Genomic DNA, 7,826 nt, shown 5'->3' with positions numbered 1-7,826 from the left:
CTGCAGTTCTAGTGTTTTCCCTCTTCTTTGGCCCTCCTTGTCTCTGGTTGAGTAAAGACTGTGAGAGCACCTACCAGTGGGGACAGCAGTCTCCTCCTTTTATTCCTGCCTTGCAGTGGAAAAGTCAGCCTTACAGGGAGAATGGGAACAAGACCTTGAGGCCTCTTCCCTTGTGCCCTCCTGCCCCTCACATGACCCCTCTATCTTCCCCACTCTGGAGACTGTGGAGTCACAGCTGGCAACTAAATCCCCTTTGAGCTCCTCGGCCTCCTGATCTGGACTCTGTCCACCTGCTGCTGCTGGAACACAGCTGAGTGAGTAAGCGCTGAGCTCTGCCTTCTGCTGCTGGGCAGGGAACCAGGGCTTGGATCCACCCAGATGAGGGGCCTCAGGCCCTCCCTTGCTTCAGCTCTGCCACCGTGGGCAAGTGACTTGACCTCAGTTTCCCCATCCATAAAAGGAGGTGGCACCTGCCTACCTTAGAGGTACTTGTAAGAATCAAACCTGCTGATGTCAGTGAAAGTGTTTGTAAATCCTCAAGTGTAGCACAGAAACAAGTAATTATCCCTCACCTTCACCAGCCTACTGGCCTTAGAAACTCAGCTTGGAACTTCCCTGCTTCCCTGGATTTATCCCAGGGATACATGGGATAAATGAACTCCGATCATGTTTGACCTCTGGAACTGGTTTATGGCCTTGACATGTTTGCGCTTGCTGATGTGTCCCACCACTTTCTAGTTCCCAGAGAAGACTGTAACCTCCACGAGGTACCTCATATGTTCTTCCCAACTCCTAAATCGCATTTAGGATTCTGTACATAAGACAGAACGTACAAACATGGGTTGAGATTCTCCTCTAAATACATTATTTATGCAGTAGCCTTGCATTCTTCCCAACTAGCTTCCTGCATAAGAATTAAGACTCTGAGATTAAATGACTTGCTTGCAGGCATAAAGTTACTATACCTTAGCGCTGAGGCTGATTCGTAACTTTTATTTAACAAATGTTTGTTGAATGAGAAACGAATGCCTGGATGCGTAGTAAATAGCACTGGATCTGTCTGATTCCCGAGCCCACGTTTTTTCCACTGGAGCGTAGAGCTTCTCAGGGACTATAGCTGGTGCAAGATCTCCGTGGGGGCGTGGAGCTGGCAGAGTTCTGTCATATCTGGCTGTCCCTCCCCATGCTCCAACCAAACCCAGCCCGGTACTTAGCCCCTCAGGCGGTCTGAGCTTCAGAGTAGCATCCCGGGTATTCACAGTGACATAATCACCTCCTTGCTCCAGGCATTTTAGAACCCAGCCCAGTTAACTAAGTGTCTTTCCCACTAGAGACTTATAGGGGTGTTGTCTGCTTCACTCCTGAACCCTTAAGGGGAAGGAGACAGCATTACCTTTTTGCCTCTGCCTCGCTGCCCTGAGCAAGTCCCGTGAAGCGTTCCACCCCCAGTTCCAATCCTTCCTGTTACTTAGGTTTCTAAAACTAAGCCGTCGCGGCTCCAGTTCTAGGCTCCCTGACTGGGAGCTTTCTGCTGATGCCCCGAGAAAATCGAAGAGGCTAAAGGACTCAGTTGAGAGGAAAGTGGGACGGGTTTCATTGGTTCTTAGAGCTGGAAAGGGCTAGTGTGTTCATCCAGGCTCACGCCTTACCTGGTGCCTGAGAGCCCTGCAAATGTCCCCGCCACGCTTAATCTGTTGAAAACGGCTTGGGTCCTGCCCCTCTGTGAACTCACCTATGATCTGACTCCCCGTGACTCTCTCCGCTGGTCTAGGCTGGCCCTCTGAAGCCATTCCCTTTTGACAGTGACTTTGCTGTTGCCTGGAAAAGGCAACACCTTTCCATGGAAGAACAGGCTCAGCATTTCCCTTCCTCTGCTCCCCACTCAGCTGGCTTTCTCTGCTTTGGAGGTAATTTTGGTCTCGCCCCCAGTTCCCCATGGGCCTGGGTGGGGCTCGGGGAGGACTCAGAAGGAGGTTTAAATCCAGAGGAAAGTTCTCTTCGTAAAAGAATTTCTGTTTTTGCACAGTCAGAGGGAAGTTTCCTGAAGAAAGTACCCTTGAAGGTGTTTGTTGTTGTTTTAAAAACTTCCCTGCGTGGGGTGTCACTCAGATTGGACTGTTCCCAGCTGCGAGGTGGGGGACCTCATTCGCCAGCAATTTTAAGGCTCCGCCTTCTAGCAGTGATAGTCAGGGGAGAGCACGGAGGACCTCAGGACCTAGAGGCCATGGTCATTCCCAAGCTTTAGGTTTGAGAGGGAAGATGCAGCTGTCCAGTTCTTTCAGTGGTTTCAATATCCTCCTCTCTGTGTCCATGGAGTGCTGGTGATGGTGGAAATATGGTCCAAGTGCGGGGGTAGACCCCCTCCACCCTTCTCAAACTGCTTCATCTTATTTCTTCACCCTCTCAGTTAAGGAGGCCCTGGGGGTGGTTTTCCTTCTCCGGTCCCTGATCTCCCCAACCCCTAACCCTCTGAACAGAAATGAGGTGCGAGAGTCCACACTGGGGAGCAGCCCAGGGGTGATTTCTCATTCCTCTTTCTTCCTCCGTCGTTTTATTTACTTTTTCCTTTAAAAAATAATATTTATTGATTATTTTTTTTCTATTTACGAAAGCAATTTATGATCCACATAGATTTGGAGATAACAGAAAAATTTCCCTAGTGCCCCCTCCCCTCAAAATCATCCGTCCTGTTCATTGAAAACCAGTATTCAACTTTTGGTTATGTCTTTTTAAAATCATTTCTTTTCTATAGATATACACCTAATTTTAAAACTTTTTAGTTTGTAATAATTTTAGATTTACAGAAAAGTTGCAAAGACAATAGAGTTCCCATATACCCTTCAACAAGTTTTCCCTGACGTTAACATCATAGTACAATAATCAAAACTGAGAATTAATACTGGTGGAGTACCACTCACTAAACTGCAGATTTTATTCGGATTCCACCAGTTTTTCCACTTATGTCCCTTTTCTGTCCCAAGATCAAATACAGGATATCACATTGCATTAGTATATAAATAATTTTTTTTTTTTTTTTTTTGCAGTACGCAGGCCTCTCACTGTTTTGGCCTCTCCCATTGCGGAGCACAGGCTCCGGACGCGCAGGCCTAGCGGCCATGGCTCACGGGCCCAGCCGCTCCGCGGCATGTGGGATCTTCCCGGACTGGGGCACGAACCCACATCCCCTGCATCAGCAGGCGGACTCTCAACCACTGCGCCACCAGGGAAGCCCCTATAACTAATTTTTAAAATGTATATCCCACTATATGCACTATTTTGTACCCAGCTATTTTTGTTGGTAATATACTATAAGCATTTCCCCATTCAGTTAAAATTCTTCTATGTCATTACCATTTTTTAAAAACATCTTTCTTGGAGTATAATTGCTTTACAATGGTGTCTCAGTTTCTGCTTTATAACAAAGGGAATCAGCTATACATATACATATATCCCCAAATCTCCACCCTCTTGTGTCTCCCTCCCATCCTCCCTATCCCAACTCTCTAGGTGGTCACAAAGCCCCGAGCTGATCCCCCTGTGCTATGTGGCTGCTTCCCACTAGCTATCTATTTTACATTTGGTAGTGTATATATGTCCATGCCACTCTCTCACTACGTCCCAGCTTACCCCTCCCCCTCTCCGTGTCCTCAAGTCCATTCTCTATGGTCATTACCATTTTTAATGGCAGCATAATGTTCAATTACATGGATTTGCCATAATTTGCTTAGCCAATGGCTTATTATTCCACATTTAAATTGTTTCTAATTTTTCACTATTATAAAGAATGATGAGGGCTTCCCTGGTGGCGCAGTTGTTAAGAATCTGCCTGCCAATGCAGGGCACATGGGTTCGAGCCCTGGTCCGGGAAGATCCCACATGCCGCAGAGCAACTAAGCCCGTGAGCCACAACTACTGAGCCTGTACTCTAGAGCCTGCTAGCCACAACTACTGAGCCCATGGGCCACAACTACTGAAGCCCACACGTCTAGAGCCTGTGCTCTGCAACAAGAGAAGCCACCGCAATGAGAAGCCCGCACACCACAATGGAGGGGTGGCCCCCGCTTGCTGCAACTAGAGAAAGCCCGCATGCAGCAACGAAGACCCAGTGCAGCCAAAAATAAATAAATAGATAAATTTATTTAAAAAAAAAAAGAATGATGAGATGAACATCTTGTACATACCTCTGATATACGTATCTCTGGTTATTTTGCCATAAGAGAAATCCCAGAAATGGAATTCCTGTGTCCAGGGGACCGATCCTTCCCCCTTCTAAGTCCACGGTGAGGATTTGGGCCTGTTGATGGCCTTTATGCCTAAAGAGACTGTTGACCCCTCATCCTGAGACAGGCAGGGGAAGAAGCAAAGAACCCTCTCAAAGGGGACCACCATCTTTGGGTGGTAGAGATAGCAAGAAGAGGAGAAACCTCAAGGGAACTCCAAGTTCTTCATGGCTTCTCAGGCTTTTTCCAGGCTACCCAGCCCCAGATGGGTATCTTATCTCGGTAGAAAGAGGACAATGCTTGTTCTGAGCCCAAGGATAATGGGAAGGGGCTATGGATCGGGGGTGGAGCAGAAGCTGCTAATGCATTTTTGCCAGCATCTTTGGTTTCTCCAATATCCAGCCAGACTATTAGCAGTTCCCCAAGGATGGCCTTCCTCCTCACGTCATCCCCCACTTCCTATAAATGGGAAGTGGCTAGGGAGTAGGGAGTGTGCATGTGCGTGTGTGGTGGGGGAGGGAGCAGGGATGCAGGGAAAGGGACATGGTGGTTTTCCTATAGCTGACTTAGTGGGGAACTGATACCCAGAGAAGCTGTTACTAATCCAGAACGACCCAGCATTGTGGGGAGTAGTTTGGGTGTTAGGACTTTCATTAAGGCTTGGAAGTCACTGGTCAGGATAGATGAGGGATTGCTGCCTCTGCCTTGTTTCTGGGGCCCAGAGACTCTGTGTGTGTGTGTGTGTGTGTGTGTGTGTGTGTCTGTATTAGTAGTAGCAGTAGTGGTAGTAGTAGTAACTGGACTGAGGGATTGCTTCAGTTTCTTTATCTGAAAATGGTACCCATCACTTGAGTTGTCACAAGAATTGAATGAGTTAATACATGAAATGCATTTAGAACAGTGCCTGGCACAATCAGTAAAAGTTAACTATTATTACATGAGGCTACACCAGCAGAAAAAGGGGAGGGAGCATCTTCCCAGCAGAAGCCCCTACAGCACCCTGTGCTGGGTGGGTCCTGGAAAGTACATCCAACTGGCTTGGTAAAGAAGGGTCACCTGCATTAAGGAGGGGTGAGCCAGGAAAGGGGTCGGTGGCCGGCCAGGATGACGCGGGGTGCTCGGACGCAGGCCAACTTGCTTGGGGAGGAGTGAGGAGTTATTAAGGAGGGAAAGGTGGCTGAGCCTTGGCACTTATTCAGGTGGCCAGACCCGCTGGGTGGAGTCCAGTATCTCACAGTAGGCTGTCTGCTCACTCTCCTAAGCCCTCCTCCCCTTTCCTTCTGTGGGAGGGAGGGTTCCTATTCCTCTGAGGTGGGACAACTCCCACCTGCTCCCCCAGTGCTCCTTCCCCAAGCCTGGAAAATACCACCATCCACTCTCTCCTGGCTCAGTAATTTTCCAGCTGACCTGGAATTCCCTCTGACTCCTGCCCCCTTTTCTGGGGCAAAGGAGACACCAGCTCAGGGACCCAGGACTCCACCCAAGTCTCACAAATGGGTGTGCCAAAAGCTTTGGAAAGCCACTGGGGCACTGGAGGGTCACCTGCTGGGAGGTGGGGTGGGGTGAGTGCGCCCAGAGACGCAATGCTGAGACCGTTTTCAAGTTAAACTTATTCAGTGACCCAGCAGGTAGATTCTTGGTTTTTCTCCCTCTGCTCTCTCCTGCACCCACTCTCTCTTCCTCACGGCCACCAGGGCTCCACTGTTCCCTCCTCCTTTCTAGATTTCCCATTCTTCTCTGCCTCCAGCTGGAGGTGCCCTTAGAGACCCTCTGACCAACTCCTTCTTACCAAGGTTCAGAATATGGAAGGGACTTGCCCAACATCACAGCCAGTTGGTGGCAGGACCAGCACTGGAGCTCAGTGCCCCAGTGCCCAGTCCATGGCTAGAGTCAACGAGGTCCTCCCCTTCAAAGCCATCTTCCTCCGATTTTTGTAGCATTCAAGTCAACAATGCACACAAATTGGAGTTCTCTCCACTCTAATAAAACTCCATGGAGGAAGAAAGACACAACTGGGCCTCCCACCCCAAGGCCAGCCTGGGCCCCCAGTTATCTTCCACCTGCATTGTTCACTCTTGTCAAGGCATTCTGGAAACAGGTATCTTTTGGGACCTTGCTCAACAGCTGACAAAGGGAACATTTTACTGTCAGTGTGTCACCTCCTTTCCCCATACACACCCTTAAGGAGAAAAAAAATTTGAAATTTGGCTTTTAACTTCAGGAAGAAAGGCTGAGTTAGCTATCAGGAAGCCCTTTATGCCTCAGAGAACAGCAAACAGTAGGAAGAGTAACTCCGGGAGAACGTGACATCTCCTTTCAAGGCTGGTCCTGGATGGGTGGGGTGCTGCTCGGACCGGGGACAGGGGGATGGCCGGAATAGCGCGTGGGGGTAATGGTCGCAGACTGGCTCAGGGGAGGGGAGGCGCCCCGCGGAGCCGGGCAGCTTTCACCTAAATGTTTTGGTGGCGAGGGGGCGGTGCACTGCCCTAGGTAATGATAGGGCAGTCTGGGAGCCACGCGGAGGCTGCCCGTCGCGGTCGCGGCTACAAAGACAGCTTCGAGACCTCCCGCTTTCTTCCCTTGGGTACCAGCCCCACCCCTCCATACCCCCTCCCAGCACCCCCCAGCTCCCTCCCGCCTCGCCCCGCCCCCTCCTGGCCGCCCCAGCGCGCATGCTCTCTCCCCCCGCGGAGTAACCTGGAGATTTAAAAGCCGCCCGCTGGCGCGCGTGGGGGGAGGCGGGGGGGACAAGCTCGCACGCGCGGGCCCCGGGTGACAGCCGCGCGCCTCGGCCAGGTAGGGGCGCGCCCGCCCTTCTCCGCGGGGAGGGGGTCCCGGCGCGGGAAGGGGAGGGGCGCTGCGCGGCCGAGCTCCGTGGTGTCGCGCGTTTTGCGCCCCGCGGGAGGGGGCCGCGCCGTGGCTGTCCCGGACCCGCGCGCCCAGCCCCGTGAGTCCCAGGGGAGCTGACGGGGCTGCGGGCGCCCGGGCGCGCCCCCTCTTCCTGCACCGGGCGGGCTGCGGGGTGCTCGGGTCTCCGCGGAGGCGGGCTGGGCTGGAGGCGCCGAGTCCCCCGCGTCCCGGGCCGGGCGGTGGGGTGGGCGGGGAGAGGCGCCTCCGCGGAGCCCCGGGCCGGGCAGACGGCGGGCACACCGGCCGCTCGCTCCTGTTGCCGCCTCCCGCGTCAGAGTTTTCTTTGGAAAGTTGCATTTATTTTCTTCCCTTGTCTCGGCTTCACCGGAAAGGGGCAGGATGAGTCACCGTGGCGCGCACAGTCCGGGTCCTGGGAGCCGGGAAAGGGTTCGGCGGTCGGGACGACGCGGGGTGCTCGGGCGCGGGCCAACTTGCTTGGGGAGGAGTGAGGGGTTATTAAAGAGGGAAAGGTGGCTGAGCCCTTTCGGACGTTAGTCTTGGGGCTTGGCTCTGGGCAGAGAGTTGGGCTGGAGTGTGTGCCCCGTCCTGCGCCTCGGTTATCCCTCATGGGAGGAGGAAAAAGAGGGGGCGTCTTTATTTTTGCCTCCTGGGCTCAGGTAGGGATGGTGAGAATCCTGAGATCAGCAAACAGGTGTGATGAGGTGATATCTGGGCATCCACTACAGCTTCTCAGGG

The sequence above is a fragment of the Mesoplodon bidens genome (genome assembly GCF_964165515.1).
Source record: "Mesoplodon bidens genome assembly, chromosome: 2".
NCBI classification, from domain to species: Eukaryota; Metazoa; Chordata; class Mammalia; order Artiodactyla; family Ziphiidae; genus Mesoplodon; species Mesoplodon bidens.
Note: the sequence above shows the minus strand (reverse complement) of the source record.